The sequence below is a fragment of the Panthera onca genome, chromosome B3 (assembly GCF_046562875.1).
Source record: "Panthera onca isolate mPanOnc1 chromosome B3, mPanOnc1 haplotype 2, whole genome shotgun sequence".
Lineage (NCBI taxonomy): Eukaryota > Metazoa > Chordata > Mammalia > Carnivora > Felidae > Panthera > Panthera onca.
In genome coordinates, this window is record NC_138344.1 from 85,481,980 (window position 1) to 85,504,254 (window position 22,275).

At 40.9% G+C, this 22,275-nt stretch overlaps 1 protein-coding gene across 18 annotated transcripts in view; it reads right to left on the bottom strand.

Annotated features, from left to right (window-relative positions):
• Nucleotides 1-22,275, bottom strand: part of SLC25A21 (solute carrier family 25 member 21) — a 481,661-nt gene that overhangs the window by 59,352 nt on the left and 400,034 nt on the right. The window lies entirely within an intron of this gene.

Here is a 22,275-nt window from a genome sequence, read left to right on the forward strand (position 1 = left end):
TGCTTGCTGACATGCAGTCTTAACAGTACCCGAGATGACACTGTTGTTGCCAATGCTGAGGGACTTGTCATATATTCAAATGTTTTTAGAAACAAACAAAAAAACAAAACCAAGAACGAGTGCCATATGCTTAATATAAGGTTCATAAAATGTCACCACTTATTTCATATTAGATTTTAAGATCCAAAATTTTCAATTTTGTCTGCCTGGAAAAAATTATATATGCCATACACTCATTTCTTTTTTTTCTGTTTTCTGTTTTCTTTTTAAGTAGGCTTCCCGCCCAACATGGGGCTTGAACTCATGACCCTAGGATCAAGAATCAGGTGCCCTACCAACTGAGCCAGCCAGGTACCCCTGCCATTTACTCACCTTAAACCTGAAATACATAAATAGAATATTCCTCATTCTTTTCTGAGATAATCAGTTTTCTTTCTTTTTTAAAAAATATCTTTTAATGTTTACTCATTTTTGAGAGAGAGAGAGAGAGAGAGAAAGAGAGAGAGAGAGAGAGAGAGCGAGCATGAGCGGCAGAGGGGCAGAGAGAGAGGGAGACACAGAATCTGAAGCAGGCTCCAGGCTCCAGGCTGTCAGGGCAGAGCCAGAGGTGAGACTTGAACCCACAAAATCATGACCTGAGGTGAAGTTGGAGGCTTAACTGACTGAGCCGCCCAGGTGCCCTGATAATCAGTCTTCTTGATGAACCCATATGTGAGTACAGAAAAGGGCAGGACTCAAGTGTGTGCATTTTAGGATGTCCATTTAACATGGGTCTGGAGCTTCTCTGACCCTTCAAGCTTCACTGCAACTTTCTCTCTCTCTTTTTTTTTCATTTTTTAAAAATGTTTTATTTATTTTTGAGACAGAGGGAGACAGAGTGTGAGCAGGGGAGGGGCAGAGAGAAAGCGAGACACAGAATCCGAAGCAGGCTCCAGGCTCCAAGCTGTCAGCACAGAGACCGACGCGGGGCTCGAACTCACAAACTGCAAGATCATGACCTGAGCCACAGTTGGACGCTTAACCTACTGAGCCAGCCAGGTGACCCTCTTTTTTTTTTTTTTTTTTTAAGTTTCTTTGAGAGACACAGAGACAGAGCAAGTAGGGGAGGGGCAGAGAGAGAGGGAGAGAGAGAGAATCCCAAGCAGGCTCTGTGCTGCCAGTGCAGAGCCCCACTTGGGGCTCAAATACCCAAAACCGTGAGATCATGACCTGAAAGGAAAACCAAGAGTCTGACACTTAACCAACTGAACCACCCAGTCATCCCTCACCCCAACATTCTTACATTGGGTTCTGCTTCTAGCTGTGCTTCTGGAATAAGAAAGTTAAGAAATTATTTAGCCTAATCCACTTTGCCACCCAAACCAATGTGGTGAACTCTTGCTCTTCCTTGATTCACTGGCTTATAGAGCATACTTCAATTAGGAAAGCAAAGGGCTTGTTTTACAGCTTCTAACTTGATAGCTCCTTGAGGGCTGAGTGTGCATTAGTGTGCTTACCCCCAGAGTGATGTGTATATGTAACCAAGACACAAATGTTTGTTAAGCATATGGATTTCATAAAGAGGAAGAAAGGAATCAAATGATCCCCTGATATGGGCTTCTCTACCCTCTGTTTTTTTAAAAAAATGTTTATTTATTTGTTTTAGAGAGAAAGAGAGAGAGAGAGCATGAGTAGGAGAGGGGCAGAGAGAGAGTGTGAGAGAGAATCCTAAGCAGGTTCTATGCCTCCAGCACAGAGCCCAAAGCTGGGCTCAAACCCACAAACCATATCATGACCTGAGCCGAAATTAAGAGTCAGATGCTCAACTGAGTTGCCCAGGTGCTCTGTCTAACCTCTGTTTTTGACTTAATGGATAGTGTTAGATTTATGAATAGGAAATAAAGCAGACACGTGATTTGAAGAACCATGGAAATTCATACTCCTACCTCCTTTCCATTCCAATTTCAACTACTGACACCTGAAATTCACTTCTAAAATTTAACCATTCTTTATCATTTAAATTTCATTAGATATTAATTATCACATAATTTTCAGCATGAGAGTGACTAAGCATAGCTTTGGTCTTCCTAGAAGGTAAATGTGATTTTCTTGAGCAGAAGTTCTATATTTCTTTTTTTTTTTCCAATATATGAAATTTATTGTCAAATTGGTTTCCATACAACACCCAGTGCTCATCCCAAAAGGTGCCCTCCTCAATACCCATCCCCCACCCTCCCCTCCCTCCCACCCCCCATCAACCCTCAGTTTGTTCTCAGTTTTTAACAGTCTCTTATGCTTTGGCTCCCTCCCACTCTAACCTCTTTTTTTTTTTTTTTTTTCCTTCCCCTCCCCCATGGGTTTCTGTTAAGCTTCTCAGGATCCACATAAGAGTGAAACCATATGGTATCTGTCTTTCTCTGTATGGCTTATTTCACTTAGCATCACACTCTCCAATTCCATCCACGTTGCTACAAAAGGCCATATTTCATTCTTTCTCATTGCCACGTAGTATTCGAAGTTCTATATTTCTTTTTTTTTTTTTTTTTTTTTTTGTTTTTTGTTTTTTTATTTATTTTTGGGACAGAGAGAGACAGAGCATGAACGGGGGAGGGGCGCAGAGAGAGGGAGACACAGAATCGGAAACAGGCTCCAGGCTCCGAGCCATCAGCCCAGAGCCTGACGCGGGGCTCGAACTCACAGAGCGCGAGATCGTGACCTGGCTGAAGTCGGACGCTTAACCGACTGCGCCACCCAGGCGCCCCTCGAAGTTCTATATTTCTAATGAAAGACATTAGTTCTGTTCTTTCTGTGCTGAGTTTTCCATATCTGGAAGATTATGCCTGGTTTGGGGGAAAAATTAAGAACTTTGAAGTAAGTAATGCTTCCATAACTGAGTGTTCCTGTTAATAACAGAGGTACTTGAAAACCCATAGAACAGAGAACAGTTATAGGAAGAACACTTGCTCAGCCTGGAGAAGAACAATCATAGGGAGAAACATAATGAACGTGATGATCTCTTGAAAGGTGAGCATGCAGGAATGAGATCGGATTTTTCTGTTTGTTTCCAGGTGGTAGAACTAGGACCAACAGGTGGAAGCAAGAAAAGACAAATTATTGGCCCAGTAGGAGCTTAATACAAGGAAGTACTCCTAATAGTCAGAATTATCTGGACATAGAATGGTCTCTCCTGAAAAATGATGAGTTCTCCTTCATGGTATGTGGTCAAGCAGTCTGGATGGCCACTTGTAATGGATGCTAGAGATGGGATATACACAGCAACAGATGAACTTGCTCACCCTCAAGACGGGTCCACTCCAACCCTCAGATTTTGTTGTTCTAAGAAAAATAACAGGAGGATATGGGAAAGTGCTTTCCTGAAGAGAAAACCCTGCCTTACTTCAAACTTTTGCCTAAAGTAGAGCACTGCTTCTCTGAAGGAGGACAGAAATCTTATAAGTAACACAGAAGGTCTTCATTTTAAAAATGATGGGAGAAAATATTAAAAAGAGGTGTAAGGCAGGAGGGAAGAGAGGCAGCTGGGAGAACCATAAGGATTTAATCCGAAAACTGCTGGGAGGTCCAGAGCCCTCTGCTTCAAGTTGGCGATGCTTCCTTGATGTGCCCTCCTTCCCTTCTCTCTGCTCAGTTCCTTTCATGTGTAATCATCCTCCACCACCCCTACCGCCTCCAGCCATCCCACCATCCTAAACTTTCTAACAGCGAATGAACAGTTTTAATGGGAAATTCTTAAGGACCATCTTTTGCTGGCAAATGGGAATTTAGATCTATTTCCTTGCATTGTTTTCACAGTATATCCATGCAATAGTGGACATCTATGGATTAGTCAGGCCGGCACCTCTTCTGCTGAGAACTGCCCCGCCCAATTTTTTTAAAACACTGGAAGCAACACATTAGTACAGTATGACACTGCTTGTAGGCAGCCATTGATTGGGCATCTCACCAATGGATCCAAATGGTATTCCATCTCTTTGCTCCCTGATCCAAGCTAGACCTAGCAGAGTTCTTCAGGATTTGGGAATAGAACTGAACAGGTCAGTCTCGCCCTGTGTGGTTGACACTCCAAGATACAAAGGTAGCATGTCGATGGTACTCATGTTTTCTGTCATTTGGAGGAGGTCAATATGCAGTGATAAAAAAGAAGGAAGCTACTGTTCAAGGAAGCACGGAAGCAGGATGGAGAACAGAAGATCTGGTACTGTGAGTATGACCCTGCCGCCAGCAGCTCTTTTTCTTTTTTTTAAACACTGGCTTTATTTTTTCAGGGCGGGGGGGAGAGGAAGAGGGGGAAAGAGAGAGAAAGGGTGGGGGAGAGAGAGAGAGAGAGAAAGAGAGAGAGAGAGCGAGAGAGAGAGAATATCCCAAGCTGGCTCCACTGTCAGCACAGAGCCTGATGTGGGGTTTGATCTCACGACCCTGGGATCATGATCTGAGCTGAAATCAAGAGTCGGACGCTCAACCGACTGAGCCACCCAGGTGCTCCAAGCATTTCCTTATGCTTAGTTACATCTCAGTCCTTATTGAATACTGGCATTTCCCTTTGCTTTTCATTCTTTAAGATACCCAGTATCATTTAGAATAAATTCCTTTTTTTTTTTTTTTACCTAAATTATTTTGAGTGGGGTTTATTATTTATAACCCAAAGTCCTGGATCCAGAAAGTAAGTTTCATGACCCCTACAGCCAAAGTGGCTGCTACAGCATCTCCATACCATGCATGCCCTCTCACATGAAGAGCCTTTTTGTCAGTGAAGATTGGCACTTGGGCCAATCAGAAGAGTCACACCCAAAATTCGAAAAGGAGAATGTGGTAGGCAAGGGCTCAAGCTGATGAGCTACTTTTTTACTTGATTAGATAATTACTGGAAGTTTTCCTAAGGTAAGGTATGGTATACAGATTCTAAGAAACAAAAAGGAATTGTAATGTTTTATGAAGGAGATAAACTTCTTTTTTTTCTGCCAAAGAACTAATCTTTATACCCACATGTACTATTCACTCTGCCAACTTTTTCCCGTGTTCATGTAGTTTTGGCTGCACTCTACAGAGCATGTGGCTTACCAAGACAATAACTAGGGAAGTTAGGAGATTTGTGCCACCAATAGCAACATGCTTTATCCGGCTTACTTCTCAAGAAGCAGGCTGACACATCCAGTCTTCTCCCCAGATGAAGGGAAACTGAGATTCTAATGTATATGTAGCATCAATAGCAGTCCTTTTTCCTGAACAGGTAGGAAAGCCACTATTCTGGCTTTAAGTTTTGACCAACATCAGGCCCACTGGAGAACTCTTTGGAAGAGGCATAAGAACCAATGTAAGACCTCCCATAACAAAGCAGTATGAACTGTATGGCAGCCCTCACATTTTGTTTCTCAAAGTTGTTACTTCCAAAAGTTGTGAATTTGATTTTACACATCCTGTGTAGGAAAACGTTGACTTGTATGTTTATGGACTTTTGTTGATATTGATACAAGTAAAAACAGCCAAAATTTGTCTAAAGCTTACTATGCAGTAGCCACTCTATTAAGAATAAATGTATGTAGGCATATGGGCATATTTTAACCTCATTCAACTTTCGTAACAATCCTTTGAAGGAGGTATGATTGGTTACTTTCTTCATTTTTCAGGGGATGCCTGCTGTCACATCACTGCCAAAGAGCATACAGTGACTCAAATCAAGTTCCGTTGTCCTCACAGTCCATGTCCTTGACCATGGGGCTACACTCTATTGCAGTTTTTCTTGAAGTAAATTTGTTTTTATAAACATTTTTGAAAAGTTATTTCTGTTGTAAAATGTCTTATTTTAGGAAAAATCAGTTTTTTAGTCCCATTTCCACTCAGTTCTGTTTTAAAGTAATGTGGATCACTACCTGCATAACCGATTGATTTAGGCTGCAATGCACAAGATCATTTTTTGTAAAAGCTTTTGAGTTGTTGATGAAGCATCTGCTAGTTGGACCAGATTTAGAAAAAAAAAAAAAAAAAAAAGTAGGCCCAAGGACGAATGTTTCTCCCCGCAGGATAAGAGGCATACCAGGATGATTCTGTCAGTGTGGGAGAAAGACAATACTTCAGTAATAGGAGAAAACATTGAAATATTAATACTATGTATTAAAGTAAAACTGTTATTATCCAAAAAGTCAGTGGGGAGCACTGGTGGTTGCTCACCCAACAGAATTCCCTTGCTGTTCCTTGGGGTGCAAGTATTCACCATCCTCCGCACTCAGGCAAGAAAGCCCTTCTGTAGTCCAGGGGTGAAGCAGAATTCTTCAAGCTAATCACGGTGGTCCCATTCCCTTGCTAGTGAATCCTGTCACATCCATGGACATATGATCCAATGCTAGCCCATGAGACCAGTGGTGGGAAGACAGGAAATGTATGCTGGAAGTCTTGGATTTCCAGCCTAAGGAAAAAAGGCACATGGAAAGACAAGTCCCTCTTCTCTCCTTGTCATTCTAGCTGCATGAGATGCCTGTGTACTGCAGTCAAATGAGATATCATTGCCCACAAACTGAGGAAGCCAGCACAAAGTTGGAAAGGACCTGGGCCTCAATGACATTATTGGACTGTTGAATCAACCAATCCTAGGCATCTGCCTCCAGATTTCTGGTCACGTGAAATTAAAAACAAATCTTTACTATCTGAACTGCTTTCAACTACATCTTCTGTTAACCTACAGCTAAAAGCGTTGAGAAGAACACATACAATGTACTTTTGGTCTCCACTAGCAAATAGCCTTTGACACCCCCATATCTGAAAAAAGTCTTAAATGGTATTTCTTAAGTCATAATCATAGTGAAGGTAGTTGTTGAATGTTACGCAAAGCATTTTGAAGGAGCCTGTGAGAACCATTTTGAGAAATGGTTTTAAATTCTTCCAGGAGCCCATCAGACATTAGAACGCTATCCTATTAGGATGGTTACCTATGAGAGAACCCCATACCACACATGGAATAAGCTCATAAGCAAATATCAGGATGGGGTTCCAGGTCTCCAAAGCCATTAATGGTGGTTCATATACTAATGAGAGTTGTTGTTCAGAAACATAAGTAGACACAGAGTACTACGATATTGGATCACATTTGTTTTTCATTGTATAATCAAAACAGGCCTTGTATTACTTATGTACATCTATAAAACGAAGATCAAAACTAAATTGCACGTGTTCTTCTCTCAAAGACACAGCTCATACATAGCTTATTTGAAATGCAGATTTGTGCCAAACCTCACAAAATAATTTTACCCCTCATTTCCCCCACCTCCATTTTTGAAGTGCGAAACTATTTAGCATATCGGGTGGTTCCAAGGTCGCAGACCAATCAATGAAAAGATGTTGATTGCTTGAAGCAAGGAGATGTGGAATTTCCTTTGAGTTCCGTTTGTGTCCCCTCTTGGTGGTTCATTTGTGGCAAGTCACACCCTTGAAGAAATCTTCCTGCTGTCTCTCATTAGTAGAGTCTAATTTTAGGTTACCTTGTTTAAGGTCCAAACTTTAGATGCCCAAACAGACTAGACAGATCCTTAATTAAACATCTTGTACCTGACAACATCTTTAGACCATTTGGATGGCTGAAAAAAAAGTTACTGGCTCAGTCAGCCTGAAATCTGAAGACTTTGTGGTAAATAGTGGGTAGACAGGACAGCGCTTAACACTCTCAAAATTTGACTCAGGTGAAGAAACCAAAAAGGAGTGGAAATATCACATATTCTGTCTGCTCCTCCTTTTTTCCTTGAGTCACCCCCTTGTTGGTTTTGCTGTTTCTTTCTTTCTCTTTCTTTCTCTTTCTTTCTTTCTTTCTTTCTTTCTTTCTTTCTTTCTTTTTTTTTCTAATTTAGCATGTAGAAAATGTTTGTTTGGAAGTCATTTGTACCATGCACTTGGATTGTTCCTACAGGCAGGCTGGGAAATTTCCGAAGTTGCTAGGCTAGCAAGCAGGATTTTGGTGTTAGGAAAAACAACATGGGATCTTTTCTTCTTTGTAGCTTCCAAGGAGAAATGGAGGTATGTAGCTGCTTCAAAACTGACCGTTAGAGGGAGTTAAGTCCTGTTGTCCTTCAGAAAGGCTATCCTAAAACCCAAGTGACAGATTACTGAGAAAAAAGAGTATAAGAAAACCGTGAATAAAATGTCTTCCTGCCTAAGAGAGGAAAAGATTGATGTATGAATCTGCTGCCCATGGAAACGGAGGCGTTTCCTGGTTGTCAGAGACAAAGTGCTTTGGGGTCCAAATTGCTGAGACTCATAACCAACGTCCAGCAACCAGAACACTGGAGGCCAGGATCGAGGTGCACATCACCCAAGCCTGAACAGGCCAATTGGAAATGATTTCCAAGCTCTAAAGCCATTTTCAAAGCCACCTGCAGCACACTCACACGCGGCATGAGAAGGATGCTTTCACCTGGATCCCAGTTCTTTGCCAAAAACCTGGCATTCACCAAGTGTCCAGAGCAGCAATAATAGTCACCGGTGAAGCATGAAATAGGAACGACAGGGAAAGTGACACCAGATCCCCAGTTGGGGAAATTGGAAAGCATTAACACGTCTGTGTACCTAACAGAGCACAATTACTACATTTTATTTTGTTTCAACAGTCAGAACTTAAATGAACATCACCATTCAGTTCTGTTCTGGGCAATGATCCAAGCTCATCTTTGGTACAGTTGATTTTGAAGCTTTACAGTCAATCATATCTTCACAATTTGTTCTTCTTTCAGGCTTCAGGCATCCTCCTGATTTCCATTTCTTGTTTGGAAGCCTTGAGTCATCTGTTCTGGCAGCATGACCAACCCAAATCAGTCATTTTCTCCAAATTACATTGAAATAGGGATCCTGCTAGTTTGTTTTCTTCCTCCTTTCTTTCACATAATTTTCCCTTTAAGGATCTCCTAATACAAAGCTGATTGAAGGCATACAATATCCTCTTTCTTCTACTCTTGTCAAATCCAAGTTTCTTACCCACATGCTGTAGCCCTGTAATTAAAACAATGAGGGCGGCACTCAGCTCTGCGTTGTGACTGAGGGTCTTCTACTGCCTGACGGGTCGCACATCCCAGGGCAGAATTCTGGCCCTGACACTACACCTTTAGGGCAATATTCTGACGTCATTTATACTCCACAAGTCTCAGTGGTTCACAGATTCCAAATGAAAGAGTGGAGCTTCACGGCTCTGTTATTGGAATTATGTAGAATCTGCAATCTGAAGTTCACAAAATTGCATGCATCTTGGGGCCATTTTAATGTAGCAAAGGAGAGGGGGGAAAACTATGGGTCCTTTAAAGGAGAGGAAAAACAGCTTAAAAAAAGACAGCTTGCTTTTCAAACCAGCAACTGAACTTCAAGGAAGTGCAACATGACAAAGGTTTTAGCTAACATTGTAGTGGAAAACCAACAAAAGTTTTCCCTGCTTCAACTCCTATCAGGTCTTCAGGCACAAACAACACAGTTATTAGTTTTCATTACTGAGAATTAATTGAATTAAGTTTCTGCATATGGTCCTTGGATATATTTGTTACCCCAAACCATGCCACTTTCATTATATGCTGTATGGAGGAATCCTTTAAAGTTTTCCCGAACACCCGTTTTTAACTGAACTTTTAGTATGATTTTACCACGACAATTAAACTTTGTTGATATGTCTAAAATAAACTACAACTTTGATTTTCTAAGATACAGAAAATTAGCTTAGCTGTCAGTATCATTTAGGAGGTACGTCTATGGCTCGATTCCCTGGAAAGTTGGCTGGGTGCTCGATGCACTAAACATGCTGTACAGCTCAGCCCAAGGAAGGCATTAGCATGATATAAGAACCAGAACCCTGATGGAAAACGCTAAGGAAAAAAAAAAAGAAAAGATATTTGAGAAGTGACTGAAGTAAATAACAGGGGGAGAGTGTGGCGTTAATCGCCCCATTAACCTGTAAGTGAAGAGACTTACTTAGAACCGACTATGCAAAAAGTGTATTAATTTTCAGCGACAGCAGATTACCTGGCTTTAAAAGAGGAACACACTTCCATTAGGAAGTAAGAATCATTTAGGGGCAGTCTTTCACTCATGTGGATGGCAACTATGAAGAAAAGGACAATAAATAAACAGACAGACAGACAAAACCCCCAAAACCAACTGAAACAACACTATTTCTTGGACTGGGACTGAAAGCCAGGAAAGAAGTCCTAATTGTGGAGTCAAAAGTTCCTCACCAGCCAGCTCTCTGCTAAACACGGCCCTCTGAGGGAATTTGGGAATTCTTTGCTTCATCCTACTTACCCGCATCCTCTTACCGACCCCATTTTTCTTTTACCTCCTCTGTTTCTAATTTCCGTCCTTCCCATTCACGAAGTAACCATCATTCATTTATTCATTCACTCATTCATTCAATATGCTCTATTCCATGTACTAGGCTAAACACATTATTCTAGAGTCAACTGTTGATACAGTAGTCCCATTGTCCCCAAATCACTTAAGACCTCAATTTTCTTTAAAAAAAATTTTTTTAAATGTTTATTTATTTTTGAGAGACAGAGAGACAGAGCACGAGTGGGGGAGGGGGAGAGAGAGAGATGGAGACACAGAATCTGAAGCAGGCTCCAGGCTCTGAGCGGTCAGCACAGGGCCGGATGTGGGGCTCGAACCCATGAACCGTGAGATCATGACCTGAGCTGAAGTCGGACACCCAACCGACTGAGCCATCCAGGTGCCCCAAGACCTTAATTTTCTCCAAGAAGTCTTTGAGATGGTAGACAATTGCCTGTTGTTGACCAGGCATGACCAAGATGTTGCCTTTAATATTTCATCATGTGCTTGGCACACAGTAACACTCAGGTAACATACATTGAATATAACTATATCCAAATAAGAACTATATATACTTATGTATATATATATCTATACACATATATATATATATATGTGTATAGATATATATATACATGTACTTATGTAGATCTATGTACACAGACAAGACCCAAACATGATCCGTATTAATAGTCTGAATTGCTTGTATACTTTTAAATAAATAGAGTATGCATTATTCACATGATTACCATATTTAATCCAGGTTATAAATTGCTTGACAATGGCCACTCCTGCTCTTTATCACCACCCTCTGGCATTTAGCATTAATTTGATGCTACCTGTCAGTAAAGCAATATGACATAGTGGGCAGGAGTGTGGGCTCTGGAGCCACACTCTGTGGGTTTGAATTTTGGCTCAACCATGTGTTAGCTGCTTACCCAGCACAAAAATCCATTGGCACAAAAGGTGAGCAAATTAATTCCAAAGCACTACTGCCAGAATAGAGATTTTTTTTTTTTAATGTCAGCTCTCTTTACAAGTGCTTATGAAAATGAGTTGGTACCTGGTTGTAATAAGTAGACTGATTTAAGAGCTTGACCGAGCAGGGCTATGTATGACCACAGCTGGGGCAGAAAGCCTCAGAATTCAGAGATGTCCTTCACAAATAGAATCTTACCTAAGTATATGACCCAGTACTTTAGGAATTCACACCCTGATGTGGAATTCTGCTACAATCAATTTATACATGTTTGAGACCAAAGGTGTTGTGCACTAAGTGCGCTGAGCAGGCTACTCCCAGGGCATAAGTCACATTTAGAAATTCATTAACTCATGGCTGCCAGTTATTACAGTAGGCTCCAAAATTAATTTGTTGAGGTGCCCCCTAGTGGTATTGGAGTTAAATGCAACTCAATAAATCTCAACCCTGGAGAACAAAGCCTTGGACCAGAGCATTTGGTAGGTTACAAATTACAATCTGATTGAACACATCTTCATTTCAATACTCTAGGCTCCAAAGAAATAGTATTATAACAGCTTGGAATTCTAATGGAATTGAGACTACTGAGGGAAATTTTAGAAACAAAAATAGCAATCATTATGCTAAATGCTTTATAATTATTATCTCATTCAATTTTTATATGAAATAGATTCTACTCTTTCCATTTCATAGACAAGGCCATAGAGAGAGACAGTAGCAACTTTCCTACTAGCCAAACAGCTGGTAAGTGGAGGAGTTGGGATAAGAACCCAAGTCTACTTGACTCCTCTGCTTCCGAGCACTATGCTTGACTCCATGTTCTTAGGTTGAGATCCAGAGTGAAGTCCACTGGGAAATGTCATTCTACCTCTGCTCTGGGGCTCCTTTGGTGACTATGTCTTTATTGTGCAGGCCCCAGTCTCCGCTTGGTTTCTGGGAGAGACTAAAATGCTGGTTTTTAAGAGGGGGAAGAGCTGAGCCAGGGTTCGTAGTCCCCTTTGGTGTAGTCCCTTATACCAGTTTTTTTGTTTATTTATTTATTTATTTTGAGGGAGAGAAAGAGACAGAGTGTGTGTGTGTGTGTGTGTGTGTGTGTGTACGTGCGTGCATGCATGCGCACATGGGGGAGGGGCAGGGAGACATGAAGGGAGAGAGAGAATCCCAAGCAGGCTCTGTGCTATGAGTGCAGAGCCCCACATGGGGCTCAATCCCACGAATCGTGAGATCGTAACCTGAGCCAAAATCAAGAGTCAGACGCTTAACCGACTGAGCCATTCAGGTGCCCACCCACTTACACCAGTTTTTTAAGTGCCCGAATTCTTATTTAACTTATGAAAACACAAGTTAAATGCATAGTCACTGAGCTTTCTGCATGTAATAAGTAAAAGTCCATATGTACTTTACGGACTTATGGATGTGCACAGTCTCCCAGTAACTTTGAAAAAATTTTCCTTCATATTACATTATTGCCAGTGAGTCATTAAGAGTTAACTTTTTCCTAACTCCTGCAATCAATGTCCTAGGAAACTAGAGTTGGATAAGTTACACAGAACTCAAGACATTTTCAAAAACAATGCAGAAGACAATCCTAGGACTTAGTTTCTGGACCTTGTCTACCTCTTCCTGGTGATTTCATCCAGTCCTATTCATTTAATTATCACCCCTATGTAGATAACAGTCATACATCTGCATTCATCTAGTCACCTGCTCAACATCTCCACTTGGATATCTAACTGGGATGTCAAAATTAGCACATTCAACATGAATTCCTGATTCTTCCTCACACACTTGCTCCATCCACAATATTCTCCAGATCAGTCAACAATAGCAACTCTTTCCAGTCACTCAGGTCAGAAACTTTGAAAGCCTATACTTGAGTTCTTGCTTACCCTTATTCATCTCTATTTTTCCGGTGCAAGCCCTGATCATATCTCACTCGAACCATAATGATAGCCTCCTAACTAGTTTCCCTATACTCTATTCTCAAAGCAGTAACAGAATAATCCTATTAAAATAGAAGGTAGATCGCATCACTCCTCTGTTCCCAGCTTTCCAATGTCCTTCCATCTCCCTCAGAGCAAAACCAAAGTCCCTTCAAAGGCCCCAGGCAATCTGCTTCTACCATACTGCATTATACATTCCACTTCATCCTTGATTCACTCCCCTCCAGCCCCACTGACCTGCTTTGTTCCTTGGATCAGGCACACTTCTACCACAGGGCCTTTGCAGTTGATGCATCTTGTCTGGATCCTTTCCCTACATATCCCCATGGCTCACTACTCATCTTCTTAAATTCTGTACCAAATTACCTTCTCAGTGAAGCTTGATCTTACTTCTCTTCTCTTTAGAATCACAACAACTTCACTTGAACACTGCCTATCCTTTCTGCCTGCTTTCTTTTTCTTGATAAAGCTATCCCCTTCAAACATGCTTTATGGTTTATCTGCTTGCTTTATTTATTCTCAGTTGCTCTCACTAGGATGTAAGCTTCATGAGGAAAGGGCAGGGGCTTTTGTTTATTTTATTTGCTTACATACCCCTGGGGCTAAATATAGGATCTGACATATAATAGGTGCTCAGTAAATATTTGTTGAACTAAAGAACAAATGCATTGTCTTCCCACTGACTCAGTCTGGCAGTGTTATGAATAGAAGCTTGTATCTGGTATTTTGAACTATTCCAAGATCAATCTCTTTCACTTTCCTACCATATGTCAATTCTTCCTGGTTTCTTTGGAACTGCCTAGACTTTACCAAAATGGCTATCAATGAGGAAAGTTTTGGGCACTTGATCTACAGAACGTGAGCAGAATTTAGGAAATGGCAGCTGAAGAGACCAAGGCTTCATGTGAGTTATTATGCCTCATCAGCTACTAAATCATGGTTGCAAACTTCATTTCTACCTACCCAATAGGCTCCATCATTCTCCATGCTGTCAGAACCTAATTCTAGTGTTCACACCCTTAAGGTCATGTGCTCAGGGAAGTAGAACTCTTCACCAGCCCTGGCACGACTGATTGAATCACCTGGTCTTATTCTCCTAGCCTGTAATTGCATGAGATGTGAGTACGCAACTTAATTCTAACGAATGCAACTTGAGGGGGATTTTGAGAGAGGTATTTTCCCCCTTCCTAAAAAACAGGATCCTGGTGCCTTACCTCCAGACATTTGGATTTGGTAGGTCTGAGTGGATGTTCAATAACATGCATTTTTATTACTACCACTAATTCTCATGCAGAAGGTCCAGGAACTATGCATTGAAAAACAGGGGAAAAAAAACCCCAAACCTTCTTTATCAGGTTAATGACTTAGGGCTGCTCTTACCTAGATGTCTATCTGTTAGAAACCAGGCCAGAGTACTCAGTACCATTTGATTGGGTAATTCTCTAGAAATTTCATAAAATCGTCCTCGCTTTCTTCCATTTTCTAGTCTAGTGTACTCGCTTTTTTTTTTCAGTGAAAAACTGCTAATTACAAGTGTGCTCCATGCCTCTGACATGACCGTCTCTGGCCTTTGAGACCAGGAAGCTATACAGATTCTTATAATCAGTTACTGCTGAATAGAATATCAGGTCGCATCCCCCAATACCCACTGGTTGCTCGGCTTGGCCGAAGGCTACTTCTTGGTTTGCTCCTCAGTTTATTTAGGAACAACACTGAGACACAACAGAAACAGATTATTAGCTTGCCCACATCTTTTCAAAAGAAATTAATATTTCATTCCACCTCTGTCTATTAAGACTAGCAGAAATCGTGGTTGGCAGAAAGCACACTTTCACTGTTTAAACACTAGAACAGAATTTAAATGAGGGTACTTTTCTCTCATTCTGCTAACAGTCGTGCACTTTGCAGAACAGGTACAGCAGGAAGCAGCCCCTGCTCTAAAGCAAGCAGAGCAGGACCACACCTACGGCTGTTTGAGCTGCAGAATGTAGGAAAACACTTTCCTTCTGCTCTATGGAATGAACCAAAAAAGCACTCGTGCTTCTCCGGGGTTCTGCAGGTGATCGATTTTTAGAGAAGCAACATTGCACGGGGAGTGTGGTTACAGATTTGGCTTCCAAATTGATTCCTTATTTGAAGAAAAAAGACCTATGAATTACCCACTCATCTTGGTGTTTATACTTCCCACCAACGCTACTCTCTGGGGCTATGTCCTAAGGAGTTTCAAGTCCCTCACATACAGTCTTTATCTTTAGTTACCAATGAGTTACCATTTTCAGGACCATTCACTTATTTATCAGCAAGTATTTATTGAGCACCTATTATATGTCTGGTACTAATTACCAACAATACATGCAATTTGGACATTGAAATAGCAAACATGCTACAATTTTGTTAATTATTACATCTGCAAGCTAGAATGATCCAGCTACAATATTTTATTTTACTTAATTAATTCATTTAAAAAAAGTTTTTGATGTTTACTTATTTTTGAGAGAAAGAGGCAGAATGTGAATGAGGGAAGGATGAAGATGGAGACACAAAGAATCTGAAGCAGGCCCCAGGCCCTGAGCTGTCAGCACAGAGCCCAATGCGGGGATTGAACCCATGAACTATGAGATGACGACCTAAGCCAAAGTTGGACACTCAACTGACTGATCCACCCAGGTCCCCCACCTTTTTAAAAATTTTTTTAATCACAATATTAAAAAAAATATTCTGTTAATTTTTATTTTTGAGAGGCAGAACATGAGCAGGGGAGGGGTGGACAGAAAGGGAGACACAGAATCTGAAGCAGGCTCCAGGATCCAAACTGTCAGCACAGAGCCCGACCCGGGACTTGAACTCACAAACAGTGAGATCATGACCTGAGCTGAAGTTGGACACTCAACCGACTGAGTCACCCAGGCGCCCCGGGCCACAGTATTTTATGAATCTATGTAGTTTGTCTATGAGGCAGGAAAGGCCCAAGTGTATTTTTCTCTCGTTTTCCAAGAACACTAAGTAGTGGAAAGGTTATATTTATTTATTACCCCAGGCAAAAAAAAAAAAAAAAAAAAAAAAAATTGAATGCCTGAAGATTAATTCAGATTCCATATTTGGACTTTGAATTTTTCTCTCCAGTAAATTCATTCATTCATTCATTCATTCAACAAGTGATTGATGTCTGCTATGTGCCAGTCATGGCTCTCTGGGTTAGAGATAAGACAATGAACAGGTCGGACATATTTCCCCTAGTCACAGAGCCTATATCCTGTTTGGGGAGCCAGACAATGAACAGGCATCAAATAAATGAATAAAATGATGTCAGGTCAGTATTACTCATCATTAGGGAAATGCAAATTAAAAATGCAAATTAAAAATGTGTGAAGTGAAACTACACTTCACACCTATGAGGATGGTTATTATCAAAAAAACCCAATAGCCTAGAGGCGCCTGGGTGGCTCAGTTGGTGATGTATCTGACTCTCGGCTCAGGTCATGATCTCATGGTTTGTGAGATCAAGCCCCATGTGAGGCTCTGTGCTGACAGCATAGAGCCTGGTTGGGATTCTCTCTCTCCCTCTGTCTCTGCCCTTCCCCTACTCATGCACATGTGCACAATCTCGCTCTCTCTCAAAAATAAATGAATAAACTTAAAAAAGAAAACCCAAAGCCAAAACAACAAGTATTAGGGAGGATGTGGAGTAGGTGGAATCCTTGTGCACTGCTGATGGGAATGTAAAATAATGCAGCTTCTATGGAAAACAGTATGGCGGCTCCTCAAAAAACTAAACATAGATCTGCTATATGATCTAGCAATTCCACCTCTGGATATATACCCCAAAGAATTGAAAGCAGATATTGGTACACCAGTGTTCATAGCAGCATTATTCAAAATAGCCCAAAGGAGAAAATAACCCAAATATCTATCAACAGATAAATGGATAAACAAAATGTGGTACATATGCACAAAGAAGTGTTATTCCGTCTTAAAAAGGAAGGAAATTATGACACATGTGACAACATGGATAAATCTTGAAGACATTATTGTGCTAAGTGAAGTAAACCAGGAGCAAAAGGACAAATATTATATGATTCTACTTATATGATATACTTAGAGTAATAAAATTCATAGAGACAGAAAGTAGAAGGGTGACTGTCAGGGGCTGTGGGAGGGGGCATGGGGAGTTAGTATTTAATGAGTATGGAGTTTCATTTTTGCAACATGGACAGAGTTCCGGAGACGGATGGTGGAGATGATTGCACAACAATGTGAATATACTGAATGCCACTGAACGGTACACTAAAACATGGTTAAAGTGGTGAATTTTGTGTTGTGTCTATTTTGCCACAATATAAAAAATTATGCCAAAGAGTGCAAAGTTATAAAGAAACTTAAGCAGAGGGCAACTGGTTGTTATGAGGGATGGGAGGAGGCTACTAATTCTGATTGGATAGCCAGAGAAGGCCTCATCGGAAAGATACGTGCTGAGCCGAGGACTTGTGTTTAAAAGAGGCACAATCTATTGGAATGGGAAAGAAAATTTAGAAATGGAGAGCTTTAGGAAAAAATTACAAGGGAGAATCCAAGGCAGTAGTTGATAAGCTTTAGCTTTGTTCTTTACATAAGGAGGATGGAGAAACCATGATTTCCAAGGTAGTCTCTTGGGATGTTCTAAACACTAATTTTAAAATTAGTTCATGCACTTCAGATTCATTCTTTTTCCTACAGGGAACTTAATGCATAGTAGTTGCTTACTGTATTGAAGATTTAAAACCAAATCATTTGGTAAGACCAACCAGAAGCAAAGCCTATATTAAATATAGAATTATAGATCCACAACATCTTTGGACTAGGAAGGGCCATTTAAGGTCCTTAGTCCTCTCTTCTGAAGCTTGATTTCTCTTTACAATGTCCCTGCCATGACATCACCCTGCTTCTGCTCAGGCGCCTATATGCTGAGACCGCCCACATCCTTTCTGAGTGCCCCTCTGACTGGATAACTTCGCCGCTGAAGAAAGAGACCCTCCTGCCTTGAGCCTAGTTCTGTTTTCAGGTGACTTTCATTTGATTCTACTCACTAGGTGTGATGGTTAATTTTATGTGTCAACTTGACTGGGACATGAATTTGGTTAAACATTATTCGGGGTGTTGCTGTGGGGATGTTTTTGGATGATATCAACATTTAAATCAGAAGACCATGTAAAGCACATTACTCTTCATAATGTTTGTGGGCATTGTCCAATCAGTTGCAGGTCTGAATTGAACTAAAGGGTGACCTTCCCCCAGTAGAATTCTCCTGTCTGATGGCCTTTGAATTGGAACATCAGTTCTTCCTGGTTCCAGATTTTGGACCTGAGGTGAGACAGTGGCTCTGCAGATTTTGCATTTGCCAGCCTTCTTAATCTCATGAGCCCATTCTTTATTAGATATGTATGTGTGTATGTATGTATCCTATTCTTTCTGTTTCTCTGGAGAACCAAGCTAATACACCAGGAAGTACAGAATAAGTCTAATTCCAGTCCCCTTTAAGGAACTGAAAAATATTTGAAGATGGTTACTGAGCACCCTGATGACTCTCCTCTATAAGTTAAACACCTCAGCTCTTCATATGACAGGGCCTCAATCTCTCATCATTTGGCCTTGGAGTCCCTGGACCAAATCCACACTTAGTACGTGCTGATTTGGGCACAGTAGAGCAAGACCACTGCCTTTTTCTTCTAAATGTTATACTTCTATTCGTGTGCCTCAAGGCCAATTTAGCTTTATTTCATTTACACTATTCTGTTGTGTGTACGTGTAACACATATGCAACTATATACAACCTGCTGCTGTAAACCTATGACTCTTCTCCTTCTTTAAGGCTATGATGGAAGGGATGGGTGGGGGTAAATATGCTCCAAGTACATTACAGGGGAGGGAAAGAAGATTTCATGAGGGTTGCTTAACATACATAATCTTATTTCATCTTTATTTACAGATGTGGGAACAAAGACTCTTAGAGCCTATATAACTTATCCATATCGACATAGTTAAGCAGTAATTGGGATGGGACTGAAGCCCAGTTGTCTCTGATCTTGAAGCTTGTGGTCTATCCACAGCCCCACACCGCATAGCATACACACTGTAGGCATTTAAAATAATTTCCAGAATAATATAAAGTGAGAGAAAGATAATGCCCAAGAGGAAAAAAAGGGAGAAAATGATTATTATAAGGAAAAACCAAATTTAATATCAAAGACATTATTACTTCACCCTCTTGTCTTTTTATGCCTTGCTACAGAATTCAGGAATTCTCATAGAAAAAAAAAATTTTACCAGCAATAACAGAATGTGTGGCAAAGAAGGAATAAGTATATGTTTTTCAGGTGTACTAAGGAGTGAGGAAATGGAATTTAAAAAAGAAAACAATACACACTCAGTAATCAGAACTGTTAATTTACATTTAGTCTTAACCCTTGACAACTGTGGTCCAAATCATACCCCCATTTATATTAAATAATAATGAAAGGGGGGAAATCTGTTATTTGACCACAGTTTAGAAAAACTGGACACCAAACGGTTTTCATCCGGCCATAGGTATAGAGGTTCTTTATTCATTGAAGAAAGGTATCACAACAATGTGATACCTAAGAAAAATCTGCATTACCACCCACCGTGAAAGACCAACACAGTATTCACAAAGTGGGCATTTTGCATAGAACATTCCCATGAACCACTAATGTGTGCACACACATAAGCACACTTGCACACATGGTGTTCTTCCCCCTCCATCTCTGTCAGTGCCCTGTGGTGGTGGTCATTGATCCCACATGGGTCTTGGCAACATTTATCTGTTCTACAGAGCCACCAGCTGATGTTGCTGGTGATGAGCTCAGAGCTGTCTCTCTCCTCCTCGAGGCTGAGCGGATTCTGTGTAGGGGACTGGCATTTCTACCAGGACTGCAAATGAGAGCCTGGGATTCAGGACTGAAAGTGGATTTCCTGCACAGCTGAGCCAAGTGCTTCCAACCATCCAGCCAGATGTTCCTCTATATGGTCCTGGCAGTCATAGCTTGGGATAGAGCCAGAATTTGGCCTGATTACTATACTGAAAAGCTTGATGGAATGCTGGGGTGGTGCCATCCCATAATAAAAGAGGTGGTCTCTCACATTGGCACACTACTCCCATTTGCCTTGGGAGTCCCTCCAAAGGGAAGAGTAAAAGTAGGTGTGTCCATCCAATCCTTGCCAGGGCTTGGGTGGAGGAGGGGAGGGTGCGGGCCGAGGGAAGGTGGATGGAGAAGAAAGGTTCTGAGTGATTGGAAGCTTGTGCCAGATGGAGCTGGAAGACGGTGCTCTGTGCTTCCCTCTGCACATGTGTGGCCACCAGGGGATTGCCTGGCTATGCACACTGCTTCACATCTGTCAGCTAAATCAAAGTTGCATAATTGAAGATGCAAAGCGAGAAACATTACGTGGTTCACAAGGCTCCCCAGAGGATTTGGGATCTGTAATCCAGTGAGGAGATTTTAATGAGACATGAGCCTAGTACACTCATCTGTGAGAGAGGATCTTATTCCAGCTGCGTTCAAGGATGTGGAAAACTTTTTTTGCAGGATACGAGCAGTCTTTCTCAACTGGTCACTGCCTGCCCATTTCTCTTGGCACCCTTTGGCCTTCCTCCCAAAGAAATGCTTATTTTTGAAGCTTGGGCTATTCTCAGCATGAGGAAGGCACAAGAGGCGCTGTGATTGAGGCTTTAGAACAAATGGGTCAAGGAAGGATATGCTAGCTAAAACCATTAGCCTGGTATAATTTCTTACAACCAAGTTTAAACATTTTCAAATGTTTAATCATAAAAGTAACACATATCCAAGGTAAAAAATTCAAACAATACATAAGGATGGAAAATATGAAGCAAAAGTGTTTATAGGATTCTTTGCTTATGTTCCTAGAATAGTACTTCTCACATGTTCTGTAGTAAAGGAATAATTTTTCCTTATTTTCAATCCTCACGAACTGATACTTTTGTAAAATACCATAAAAATGAATTACCAGAACAATTACAAACAAGGACCAAAGGCATGCAGAATACCAACCCATTAAAAAAAATTTAAGTTCAACAGATCACACACTTGTGGAATATCAAATTGCTATAAATATTTCTAAACACACTCAATTTCTGTACTTACTGTGGCCCACACTTTGACCATTCATTTTCTTCTGGAGATTTTCAAAAATTTCTATACATATCAAACATATGAACATCCAGATAATTTTTTTAAACATAAGAGGAACTGTACTATATGTATTGGTCTATAAGTTTACTTTTAACTTAATATATTTTGACATATTTCATATTAGCCTTTAAAGATCTACATCATGCTTTTTTTGTGTGTGGCTGTCCAGCTTTCCATAGTATGAATGTACTGCATTAAAAAAAAAACAAAACTGGTCTCAACATTTATGGGTCTGCAGATGGTTTCTAGACTTTACCTATAGTCAAAATTTGATGGCGTGACCTCCATAAGCAGACTGTTATTAATTCTATATGCATTTTGACGCCAAAGTCACAACTAGCACTTGTTAGAATTACGGCTTTGTGAGCAAAAGCAAAATATCTTGCAGTCCAAAGGTTCTCGTCCTTCAAACTAGCTTGTTGACCATTCTGAAAGTTGTCAGTGGTGAAGCAATTGGGCTAGGCATTTGTCACCAGACACAGTACAAGGCACACCACCCTCCTCCCATGGAGAAGGCTGGGTGTCCACTGCAAGGTGGTTGGGATGGATACTGTAATGACAGGCTTTGCCTTTCTCAGTAGCACAACAATGGATGCAGGCTGCCTTGGGGGTCCCACACACCACAGCCATTCTACAGTGAGCTCTTATCTTACTGACTCCAACCTTACCAAAGACCTTTCACGAAGGAAAGGTCAGCCCGGTGACTAACCTCAGCTCAGTGCCCAATTCCTCTCTTACAGTATTTTTGAAGAAGTAAATATGGGGCTCTACATGATTATCTGAGTGATTTTTCACATTACTGTTAGGGCCTTAAGTGGCCCATTGTGGAAGCAGTTAGCTTTGTATGTGTAAACTACACTCCCAG